Source organism: Pelophylax lessonae, assembly GCF_965119305.1.
Source record: "Pelophylax lessonae genome assembly, chromosome: 10".
Lineage (NCBI taxonomy): Eukaryota > Metazoa > Chordata > Amphibia > Anura > Ranidae > Pelophylax > Pelophylax lessonae.
In genome coordinates, this window is record NC_138777.1 from 191,563,377 (window position 1) to 191,575,397 (window position 12,021).

The window sequence follows — 12,021 nt, forward strand, 5'->3', positions numbered from 1 at the left end:
GCCTTTAATCCCTGCATGGTTTTCTATCAATTATTTTCAAATGTTGGCAACTTTGCTGCAACATTTTCAGCTGACCCAGTTCATCTCTAGATAATAGTCGTGAAAGGAGCAGACAATAGTCCTGATGAAAAAGCACATTTTTAAATTATACGCATTTTTTATTCACACAAGTGTAACATGCCACAAGTAGCAAACAATGATTTTAAAGGCAATGAAAGTTTCTTAGAAAAAGAGGAAAGCAGCAATTAGACCTACAATGTGCAATGATTACATTGGTATTGACTGAATTATTACTGTGCAGTCACTCCGGGATGGCAGTTGTGTGGTAGGTTATGAAACCTTAATGAACCAGCAAGAGGCCTTTGGAGAGCAAAGAAAGAAAAAAAAAAAAAAAAAAGCGTTTTGTTTGCTTTTACAACAAAGCGGCCAGTTGCAAACTAAAAAAGGGAGAATATTCAATGAATATATAGTTGTTTCTGAATCAGACAGGGAAAAATGGTCTTTGAGATTGGTTCACAAAGAATTATTAACAGGGGTGTTTCCTTAAAAGTACATTTTAGCAGCTTTGCAAAATTGTAGCCTGGCCTTTGATCAAATAAACATTAAAGCAATAAAAAAAAAAAAAGTGGTGTCTTTCATTTTGCCTACTTTATATGTCATGCCACATACAGATTTTTCAGGAATTGTTGACAGCAAAATAAATGCTTTCTGGATAAATAATACGTGATTTCCGTTGTTTTATACATTTACAAATCATATCAGTGAGTTAATGTTTTAAAAATAATTGATTCTGTGTACTCTGTTATCCCTAACTGGCCATAAATGGGTCATTTTTTTTCTGTTGAACCAGTTGATAAAAAAAATAATAAAAAAAAGGAGCCAATTCCCCCTCCCAATCTCAGGGTCATCTTACCGAATGGGCACGCTGGGCAGTTGCCCGGGGGCCCCACTTGCCCAGGGGGCCCCATCTGCCCAGTGATCCAACCCCAGCCAAGCATTAGTTCCGATTCCCGTGTGCATCCCGCCACCAAACTTAGCAGGTGGCAAGCTGGCCCTGTGCTGCTGTCAGGCCACTTGGCCCGTGGAGGGGGAGCCCACAATTGCAAGAATGCCTGTATGCCTCCACCAGAACAGGCAAACACAGGGCAGTCAAATTACTCCAGTCCCTGTGTGTGTGTTCACCGGACCTAGCCGCCAAACTTGGAAGCTGTCATTAGCCTGGCACTGCTGTACCAAAAAATATCGCCTTAGCAATAATATGCATTTTTATTCTCGTGGGTGATTGTGTATGCGGGGCCCCAGTACACTGCATTGCCTGGGGCCGTTAATGCTCTTAAGATGGAACTGCCCAATCTAACTGCCCTTTTTTTCAATACTCAATTTGATTACACCAGGTTAGACTGCTTTGTAAAATTCTGGTTGGCAGTTGTATTTTAGGTAGACCTAATTCTAAGACTTGGGGTTGATTTACTAAAGGCAAATAGACTGTGCACTTTGCAAAGGGCAATTACACTCTGTAAAAGCAGTTGCTCCGGAGCTTAGTAAATCAGGGGAATCTCTGATGACTTCCATCATCCAATCATGTGCAAGCAAAAATGCATTTTTTTTTAAAAATTTCCTTGCATGTGATTGAGTATTCTTTGCAAAGTGAAGCTTTAGCTCATTTACTAAGCTCTGATGCATCTGCAATGGCAGAGTGCAACTGCACTTTGAAAAGTGCGCAGTCTAATTTCCTTTAGTACATCAGACCCTTTGATACTGCATGTAGATGGGGTGCAGCAGGGTGCGGCAGTAATAACATACACACAGGTCCAAGTGCAATTAAAGAAATTGCATTGAAATAATGCAAAGACAGTTTCCAACCTGGAAATACTCACAGGTCCAACAGCATGTAGAGAGCGGGTTTCAGCCAAACTCACAGCGCCTGTTAGGAGGCACAGAATGTGACCTGGCCATCTCGTGCCCAAGCAGCAACATGTTTAGAGAAGTTGTGAGCCCTAAGCTTTCCCTCCTTGTTAGCAACCTTTTCCTGCCACTAGTTCTGTCCCTACCAGGCAGGGTACCTGACCCTTCTCTACCCACTTGCAAAATGCATACCTGGGAGCCAGGGCCTTAAATTGGCTCTGCCTGACCCACAACTTGTATTAATGCAAAATCCAGCAGTTCACAGCAAACCTGGCAGAAGGGAACCTGACTAGGAACATTCACGGTATATACTAGCAGTGTGTAGCAAGGCAGGTTTCATTTGTGCCAACAGCGTCTGTCTTGAGGGGGGCGGAATGCTGCCTTGCCATTTTGTACACAAATGGAGAGGTTTCCAGAAAGGATGGCATGTCCCCGTCCTTTCCCTACTCATCTAGAACCTCTCCCTGCCACTAATCACTGTCCCTGCCAGACAGGTGACCTGTCCCAACCCTACCCACATGCGAAAATGTGCACCAGGCCTGGGAGCCAGGGCCCCAAATAGACAGCGTCTGTCTTGAGGGGCGGAATGCTGCCTTGCCATTTCATACACAAATGGGGAGGTTTCCAGAAAGGATGGCATGTCCCTGTCCTTTCCCTACTCATCTGTAACCTCGCCCTGCCACTAGTCATTATCCCTGTCAGACAGGTGACCTGTTCCCACCTTACCCACATGCGAAAATGTACACCAAGGCTGGTAGCCAGGGCCCCAAATAGGCTCTTCCAGACCCAAGATGGCTGCCAAAGTCATGTGGGCAGTAGCATCCAATTGAATAGCTTCCTCAGTGACCAAGAAAACCATAATGGAACCATATTCCTCTTGACTTTCTCTCCAACTGCAATACCTCTGTGGGAGAGCACCACCTACAATGGAGAAATTAGACTGCACCTGCTTACATGCAGATCAGAGATTCCCAAATATAGCCATCAACGTTTCTCAGCAGTCTGAACACATCTCAAGCACTCAAATGCAGAACTGTTATTAGTGATAAAAGAATAAATCATGCCCTTGCTCCGCCCCTCTACAACCTATAGGAAACATATAACATAAATAAACATAAATAAATAAACATAAATAGACATAATAATAAAATAAACATAAACAATAAATAAATAAATAAATAAATAAATAATAAAATAAACATAATAATAAAATAAACATATATAAACATATAACATATGCACCACAGTGTACAGTCCATATGTCGTGGCATACCTATCTCGCATTTTCTGGATACCTTATTGGCCTTTACAGGATGCCTTGACTGGCATTTAGAATGGTTATCTTAAACAAAATGTCTTTCGAGTTAATCTCATTTTACTTTGATTTCTTTACATGTGTCACTGAGCTTGCAAAGGCTAAGAATATATCAGATGAACGAAACAGTGGAAATTCCCTATCTCTCAGAATATCAACTCTGTCTGGACAGCTGACCACAAAGCCAATAATATCTTCTAAAAGCCCCTTTGGAACTTTTATTGTGTGTCACCAAGAAATTTCCCTTTATGACAGAGAATCACGATCTAGATTGACATAATGCTTACTATAATTAGTTGTTAACTTTGATTGGATAAAAGATGTTAATAACAACCCATTTCTGTACGTCAGATTGTAATGACAAACCCATATTTGAGTATATATAAACTCCAGCAATGTTGTAATAAATCAGGTCACTATGATTCAGCCATCTTGAGTCTTGTCTGATCTCATTATATATATAGCTATATATTGTCTGATTTGGTATCACTGACTAACAGGTAACAGGTATTTTGTACCTGAGGAAAAATTCCACAACAATTTGGCGAGCCAGCCAGGAGAGGTGACGTCATCTGCGGACGGAGTGAGACATCTGGACTGCATTGGATACACTGAAAATATCTGGCCAGGTAAGCCCATTGTCTGCTTACAATGTTTTTCAGTCCATCCAATGACGTCCAGGTAACTTTTTTTTATTTTTGACGTAATACCCTCTTAAAGAACCTAAACCCTTAGTCGGTGTATATATTGTTGCGAAAGGTGAGGTTGGGTCAACCCTCACCGCTGTGGGTGTCTTGGACACGCAGGAACGTGACCCCCAGTTGTGTTCTGGTAAAGCGGTCTCATTTCGGAGTGTCCATTTGAGACGTAGCAAGCATTGAATGTATATGACTGTTTTAGCCTGACATTTCATATACATGTAAAGGTTTCTATCTCTATGTTATAGTATATATGTAAACATATGCATATGGTAATAGGCTGATTTTAAGTTAGAAGTTATCCTGACATTGTGTATCGGCTATGAGGGCCGAAGTCCAGGTCAGGGTAGTTAGAAGTTAATCTGACATTGTGTATCGGCTATGAGGGCCGAAGTCCAGGTCAGGGTACTAAGGAGTTAACCTGACATTGTGTATCGGCTATAAGGGCCGAAGTCCAGGTCAGGGTAGTTAGAAGTTAATCTGACATTGTGTATCGGCTATGAGGGCCGAAGTCCAGGTCAGGGTACTTGGGAGTTATAGGTAGTTATTCTATTTCTTGGATAACAGTGAAATGGGAAACTGGGTTTCCGTAGATACTGACCAGGGGTCGATGGGAAAGGTCATTAGGACCATGGCCTTAGAGTGTATGGGTAACAGTGTTACCAGATAAATGGGGCAGACCAGGGAGTTTGCATTCGAAGATTAAAAGCTCTGGGAGCATAGTTTTTGGGCTACACAGCCAATTAAAGGGTTCTGTAGTTGGACAGCTAATAATCCTAGTTGTAGGATAAGATAAGATAGGATATGGCAGATTTTTGTAAAGTATATGAAACAGATTTGGCAAGAACAAACTTAAAATCAGTTGCAGAAATATGGAAGCAGGAGAGTATGAAGAAGAATGTAAGGATGATCGTTGCCCTTTAATTCAAAAGCCTGTTTATTTTGAGACAGATTGTATGAAGCTGTGTCTTTAATATAAAAAGGGGAAGCGAAGAGGTTCCTTCTCCGTGAGCTCAGAGAAAGGGGAAAAAAAAAAAAAAAAAGATTGTTTCTTTATATGATAAATGAACAGCATATGATATTTTTGGGGTTATTTTGTATTAAATTAAACTAAGATGAAAAATAATAGGTTGCCCTTTAAACCAGGAATCTTTGTTTAGACATTAAGGGTTACCGCAATTAACATGACCATTGAACCCTATTGGCACTGAGCCAAAAGTTTTAAAATAGAATAACTTTTTTATATAATTATGGTTTATTAAGTGGTATTTCAGGGGCACCCTCCGTAACCAAAGGGGAACCTCTGATAAGATTTTTGAAATTCGGGACAAAGTTTTAGAGGGTATTTGTTTGAAAGATAAAAGTACATTACTTCCTGTCATTATGGGTGTATAACAAGTGACCTACTACAAATAGTGTAAAGACAGGACATTAGAGCAAAGAATTGCAGCCAGCCCCTCTCCCCCAGATAGACAGTAGATAAGGTATTCAGCTAACCTGTGTCCGCATGTCCCCATCAGAAGCGTCCGAAAGGTTTACAGAAGGAATAACAGTAGCAAGGGTGAGAGTGGTTTCCTGCCTGGCTTCAAAGGAAAAGGGGAAGTCATTTAAAAAAAAAAAAGTAATGTTTGTGTTGAGTTAAAATTTCAGTGTTCAGTTTCAGATGAAGTGCCCATTAATCCAGTATGTAGCATATGTCTCTTGCCAGCTTGACCCAGTGATAAAAGGATCCTCAAGCTGTGTGCGGGCCACAGCCTGCAAAATAGCTTCTGGATAAAAGAGGTGCAATGTTTTTAAGCCAGTTTACTTCCAGTACAGGAGCAGGCACTAGAGGGGGGAGGGGAAAAAATGTTTGTTAAATATCCCCCATGACTGTTTTTGAGCTGATGATGGCAGAATCTGAATTGTTGAGCCCTGCCAAAAAGGCTCCTCTCTGGAGCCCTGATGAGACCCTTTATGTAGATGTATCATGTTTATAAACAGAGGAGGGTAAGCCTGTAACTGGGTATGCAGTAGTAACAGCAATAAATAAACAAAAGGAATGCAGAGGCATTAAATCTAAAGTTCTAAGCACAAGCAGCTGATGGTTTTGGCAAAGGCCTGTGAATTTTAAAGAGTTAACACTCACATTGACATGATTTTGGTCATATTTTTGAAAGCCTGTAGCTTTTTGACCTCAGCTGATAAGCCAAGAAAAAGCATGCAGATATAATAGAGACTGTTCTTAGTCTTCCAGTGTTCCACCAAGGTGGCCATTTATTTAAAAACCAAGGCACATGCAAGAGAGGACACAGAAGAAGCTGCAGGAAACGCAAGGGCCGACAGAGCAGCGAAGAAAGCTGCACTGGAACAGGTCCCTATCCGGGTACTGACACTCCTAGGAAAGCAACCAACTCCTGTAAGTATGGCAATCTTGATATCATTGCAGAAAAAGCCCCCTCACAGGAGTGTGAGGAGTGGAGGAAGAACAGTGCAACACAGGATGTAACTGGTTGCTGGAGGATGGAGGAGCATTTCTGTCTGATCTCAGGCCCTATACCCGAGGGTGGCAGCCGCAGCTCACGGATCGTGTCATATCTCAAAGACTCTAATGACCACCTTGGTAATACAACACTGGTTAGCACCAGGTTTTCCTGGAGTAGCTGCAAAATATACTGCTTCTTGTCTTACCTGTGCTAGGTACAATGTTGGTAGAGCTGTAAGCACCCCATAAAAGCACCGCCTAAGTCAGACTGTCCTTTCCAAGGAGTTCAAATAGATTACATTTATTTCCCACAGTCTGGTCCCGATGCACATGTTTTAGTTTGTATAGACATTTTTCATGATGGCCTAAGGCCTGGCCAGTCTCTAGGGGTACAGTACAAACCACAGGAAAAAGGCCTTTGCCCCAGGTAAAGTGCAGGTATAGAATCCCAGAACCTATGGAAAGTGACAGGGGTACTCACTTTACAGGAAGGGTTCTACAAGAGATCCTATCCGCACTAAATATTGAGAAAGCCTTTTACACTCCATATCATTCACAGAGTAGCGGAAAGGTACAAAAGGTTGTATGGTAAAAAAAAAAACAAAAAAAAAAACAAGTTGAGTAAAATAGCAGAAACAAGTAGATTGTTTTACGTTTTTTCCTTTGTCAGGAACACTCCCAAGAGAGGTGTGGGTACCTGAAGTAGGTCTCTATTTACCACAGAAATTGCAAGCTGCACACTCAGATCTCACTAGATGTGTTGCAGCGCTTTAAAAGCAATTGACAAAAATGCATAATAGTGTGTTTTCATCCCTACCAGATCCAAATGAGGATACTAAGTCATAAAGTAAGGGATACATGGATTCACGCCAGTCATTGAAAAAAGGTGGTACAATGATTTTTCTTTAAATTTTTGATATGTATGGAAATGTTGGGTATAATGAAGGGGCAGGACAATAAAAGAGACAGACAACCTAAGGCCCAATGTACTGTTAAGTTTAAATACCAGGTAGCCAGGAAGTCAGGGTACTCAGGGTGCTAGATATGTCCACAATTACCCCCAGAGTCCCAGACTATACCTGTGCTAGTAAACCCACTTGCATTAGAGGATCTAAATCAGACAGAGTTTTCAAAATCCTATAGAAACATTACCAGTGCACAAAAGGACATGTTAATTCCCCCAAAAGTCGCAGGTTTCAAGAATCCTACAGTGTGTATAGAGTTCTATGGAAAAAACTGATGTAGGGAGGGTGGACTGTTCACAAGCACTGATAAACATATCCTGCCCACAGCTGACTGTGAACAGCCCATGAAATGAAACATGCATGCATTACAGAAATGAAACTGTTAAACAAAATATGAGCCATATTGAATGACAATATGGACATTTCTCACCTAGGGGAAGCCCTCAGGTTTCTGTTGTTCAGACAGAAACTGGGGTATTATGCAGAAAAGTTATTAATACCCATTTTCACCCCAGGGTGGTCACATTCAGGGTTGGGAATCTATTGTGTCTGTGGCAATAAGGCCCATAGTTGACTTTCTCAGTGTGTCACAGGAACAGGTACTACAACCTCTTTATTTCCAATAGTGTCCGCCCATCTTAATGAACACAGTCTTTTGGAGGTTTTGCCTTATCTCCTAAAATAATGAAAGTGGTGTATTCATATTGATGTTTATGATAATTATGATCTCTAGTTATCTGTTGAATTAAAATAATTATGTGCTTGGTTGATAAGGTTACCAAGGCCAAGAAGACAACCTATTTCAACTCTATACGGAAATAAGAAGGGATTGATGATGCTGAGTATGCTGTAATGAGAAATCTGTCACCTCAAACCCCCATGTATGAAGTAATCTCCGCCTCAGAACCTTACCAAGACTCGGACACCCCCCACTGAGGTTTGCCCTCTGGGCCAGTGTTCCAAGCGTAAGGGGCTGCTCCCTTGGATGAATCTGATAAGCGGAATAGGTAGTTAGTTAGCCTGATCAATAAATTCTCAAGAGGGGGGAGATGTCGTGGCATACCTATCTCGCATTTTCTGGATACCTTATTGGCCTTTACAGGATGCCTTGACTGGCATTTAGAATGGTTATCTTAAACAAAATGTCTTTCGAGTTAATCTCATTTTACTTTGATTTCTTTACATGTGTCACTGAGCTTGCAAAGGCTAAGAATATATCAGATGAACGAAACAGTGGAAATTCCCTATCTCTCAGAATATCAACTCTGTCTGGACAGCTGACCACAAAGCCAATAATATCTTCTAAAAGCCCCTTTGGAACTTTTATTGTGTGTCACCAAGAAATTTCCCTTTATGACAGAGAATCACGATCTAGATTGACATAATGCTTACTATAATTAGTTGTTAACTTTGATTGGATAAAAGATGTTAATAACAACCCATTTCTGTACGTCAGATTGTAATGACAAACCCATATTTGAGTATATATAAACTCCAGCAATGTTGTAATAAATCAGGTCACTATGATTCAGCCATCTTGAGTCTTGTCTGATCTCATTATATATATAGCTATATATTGTCTGATTTGGTATCACTGACTAACAGGTAACAGGTATTTTGTACCTGAGGAAAAATTCCACAACACATATAAAGCAGAAGGGAATGCCTGGCACTTCTGAAAAGACCTTCTGAAAGCCCTGCTCAACCTAGTGGTGGAAAAAATATGCTGTAAAATGAAAATAAAAAACTAGCATAAACGTGATTTTAGACAGAAAATGTTTATACTACATATGTGGATAAGGTAAAACTTATATTGGAGGAAATATAATTAGATTTTTTTAACCTATTTAAACCAGCATTATGTATCAAAATCCGAAGATGTACTTGAGCAACTCTAAATTGGTCTGTATGAAGTATTCTTCAATTTAAATTATAAATTACAAGATTGCCTCCTCCAAATGCTCCTGATCTTCATATCCCGCACTGGACAATATATTAATTCAGAGCTTTATACTACATGCTTTAAAAGACTGAGTTTACTGAAGCCAGGGTGAACTAATGAAAAGGCATTTTTCATGTCTGTTACATTTGACTTAGCACTAACTCGCTTAATGAATTGCATTTCAGATTCTCTTACAGGCTCATTAAGGATTTACATACCAACATTTTTAAATGATACAGCTGCAGATGAGTTATGAGAAGGGGTCTCAAAAATGGCTCTTCATATAATTTCATCATCAGAATGAATAGACCAGCCTTTCTCAACCTTTTCAACTCAGAGGAACCCCTGGAAATACATTTCTGGTCTCGGGGAACCCCTCCTAAAAATGAAAAATGTACAACTCATGACACATTATTATGACAGTCAGTGGGAAGAATGCTCCTTACTCTTGTCATCATTGCGAAGAATTACCCCCTTACAGATAGCTAAAAGGAACAATGGTGTAATTGGAAACTTATCTGAGAGGCAGAAATTATCCATCGCTCAAGGAACCCCTAGCAACCTCAGGAGGGACCCTATGGTTCCACAGAGCCCTGGTTGAGAAAACCTGGACTAGAATGTTTCAGCAGTAACATAGGAGCTAATATACAGTAGATTCTTAAAATGAATGGCTGGCCAATCTTAAGCCTTCACTACCAATTGCTGATGTCTGGGGCAAAGTATGTACAGCCGGTAGGATTGTAAGCCGCCAACCCTAATAAAATATTCCAATCTATCAAATAGCTGTTGCCTTTTTAAGTGTAGTGCACACAATCAAACAATCTGGTTCTAATAAAGTAAGGTGCTGTTATATACAAAATCCGTGTTCGTCAAGTGTCAGTTAGTATCAAATCGTCCTCCAATCCCAGTTGACGTCTTGTGAGGGGAAACGCGTCGGGTGGAGCAGCCGCACCGTCACCGTGCTCTGCAGGCGGCTGGGCTCTCCTATCCCTATTTGTGTTTCTGTGCTGGAACTTTTCCACCATCATGTAAGTGCAACCTATTTATTTAATAAAGTATTTTAAGGATAATGCACTATTGGCTATTTATTCGTTTACATGCCAAACTTTGGAAGTCCGTTGCTACATGTGAGGAGTTCAGTTGTATGGATTGGGGCTTCCTAATGGGCCATACACACTATAAGATTTTCTGAAGACTTTTTCCTTTAGACTTACCAAAACCATATAATATGAGGGCAAACCTAAACACTTTCAATTTGTATGCAATCTGGCAGGTCCTTGCACTACATAGAAAAGGTAAATCTAAAGGAGATCTAACCACAAAAGTTGGATAGTGTGTATCAAGCTTTAGGCGTTTGGTGTATCCATTGAGGCTCAGCTCATCCCCCCATATAGGATATATATCCGCACTGAATTCATTTGATTCTGGTAAGCAGCGATTCATCTGTATGATCACCATGGGGTTGCATGCAACACTTGATTTCGTCAGCTGTGTTCACTCACTGCTCACCTTTCAACGGCAGCCGGACTAAAGCCTCGTACACACGCACCGATTGTTGGCCGACCGATCGGCCGTCTTTTGTCCAGTGTTGTTGTGTTGGTTGAAATGTGCTCTAGACTGCATACAAATTTTGTCGGCCAACAACAACCAACTTCAGAAGTGATGTCATGTTCTGGTCTACTTTTCGTGTGTTTTTTCTTCTCTGAGCATGCCCAGTCTTGATCATCTGACTTTTGTCGGCCGAAATCTGTACTGACTGAGGAACAATCGGCCGTTCTGCTGATGGCCAACAAAAATTTTATAGCCTGCTCATCCGATCCCAATCCGAACCGATCCGCTGGATGGATGGAAAATAGGGTTTCCATCCGTCCAGATTTGACGGATTGGATCGGGTCGGATGTCAGCGGACATGTCTCCGCTGCCATCCGATGCCCCATAGGAATGCATGGGGGGGGACCGTTCAGATCCGCCAAAAAAACGAACAGGCGGATCTGAACGGTCCGCCTGTGTGAAAGGGGCCTTATTACGAACTTTTTCTTCACATTGTATTTATTCTAGATTGTAAGCTCTAACGAGCAGGGCCCTCTAGTTCCTCCTGTTTTAAATTGTATTGTCTTCCCTCACATTGTAAAGCGCTGCGCAAACTGTTGGCACTATATAAATCCTGTATAATAATAATAATAATAATAATATTCATTCAGTACTTGGATTTTGAGCACTATCTTTTTGTTACATGCATATATGCTGATAGCTCACAAACCTTCACAACACTTATTTTATAGAGCATATTATACATGCCATGATTGGTTTTTCACTCAATTTCTTTAGCATTTTTTGTTTTCATGAAAGGTTTATATTATTAGCGCACTAGTATACATTTTCCATAATTTTTTTTCTCACGGTTTAGAGATTTCTAGGTGCTGCTTGTATACCACTGGACTAGTGCATCTTATTTTTATCACTTACAACTATCAAATTGTCTGCCACACTATTGCAGTCCTGCTCTAAGTCGCTGATCGCCGCCATTACTAGTATAAAATAAATAAATAAATAACAATTCCAGTATATAAATCATCGTTTGCTACAACTTTTGCGCAAATCAATACATTTTCGCTTATTGGGCTTTTTTTTTTTTACCCAAAATATGTAGTAGAATACATATTGGCCTAAATTTATGAAGAAATTATATCTTTTTAATTTATTTATTTGGATTCCGTTTTTAGCAGAAAGTA

General features: G+C 40.5%; 1 protein-coding gene across 1 annotated transcript in view; it reads left to right on the forward strand.

Annotated features, from left to right (window-relative positions):
• The window catches only part of LOC309565657 (large ribosomal subunit protein eL34-like), a gene marked incomplete at its 3' end in the record, with an annotated part of 1,069,281 nt that overhangs the window by 168,969 nt on the left and 888,291 nt on the right, over positions 1-12,021 (forward strand). The window lies entirely within an intron of this gene.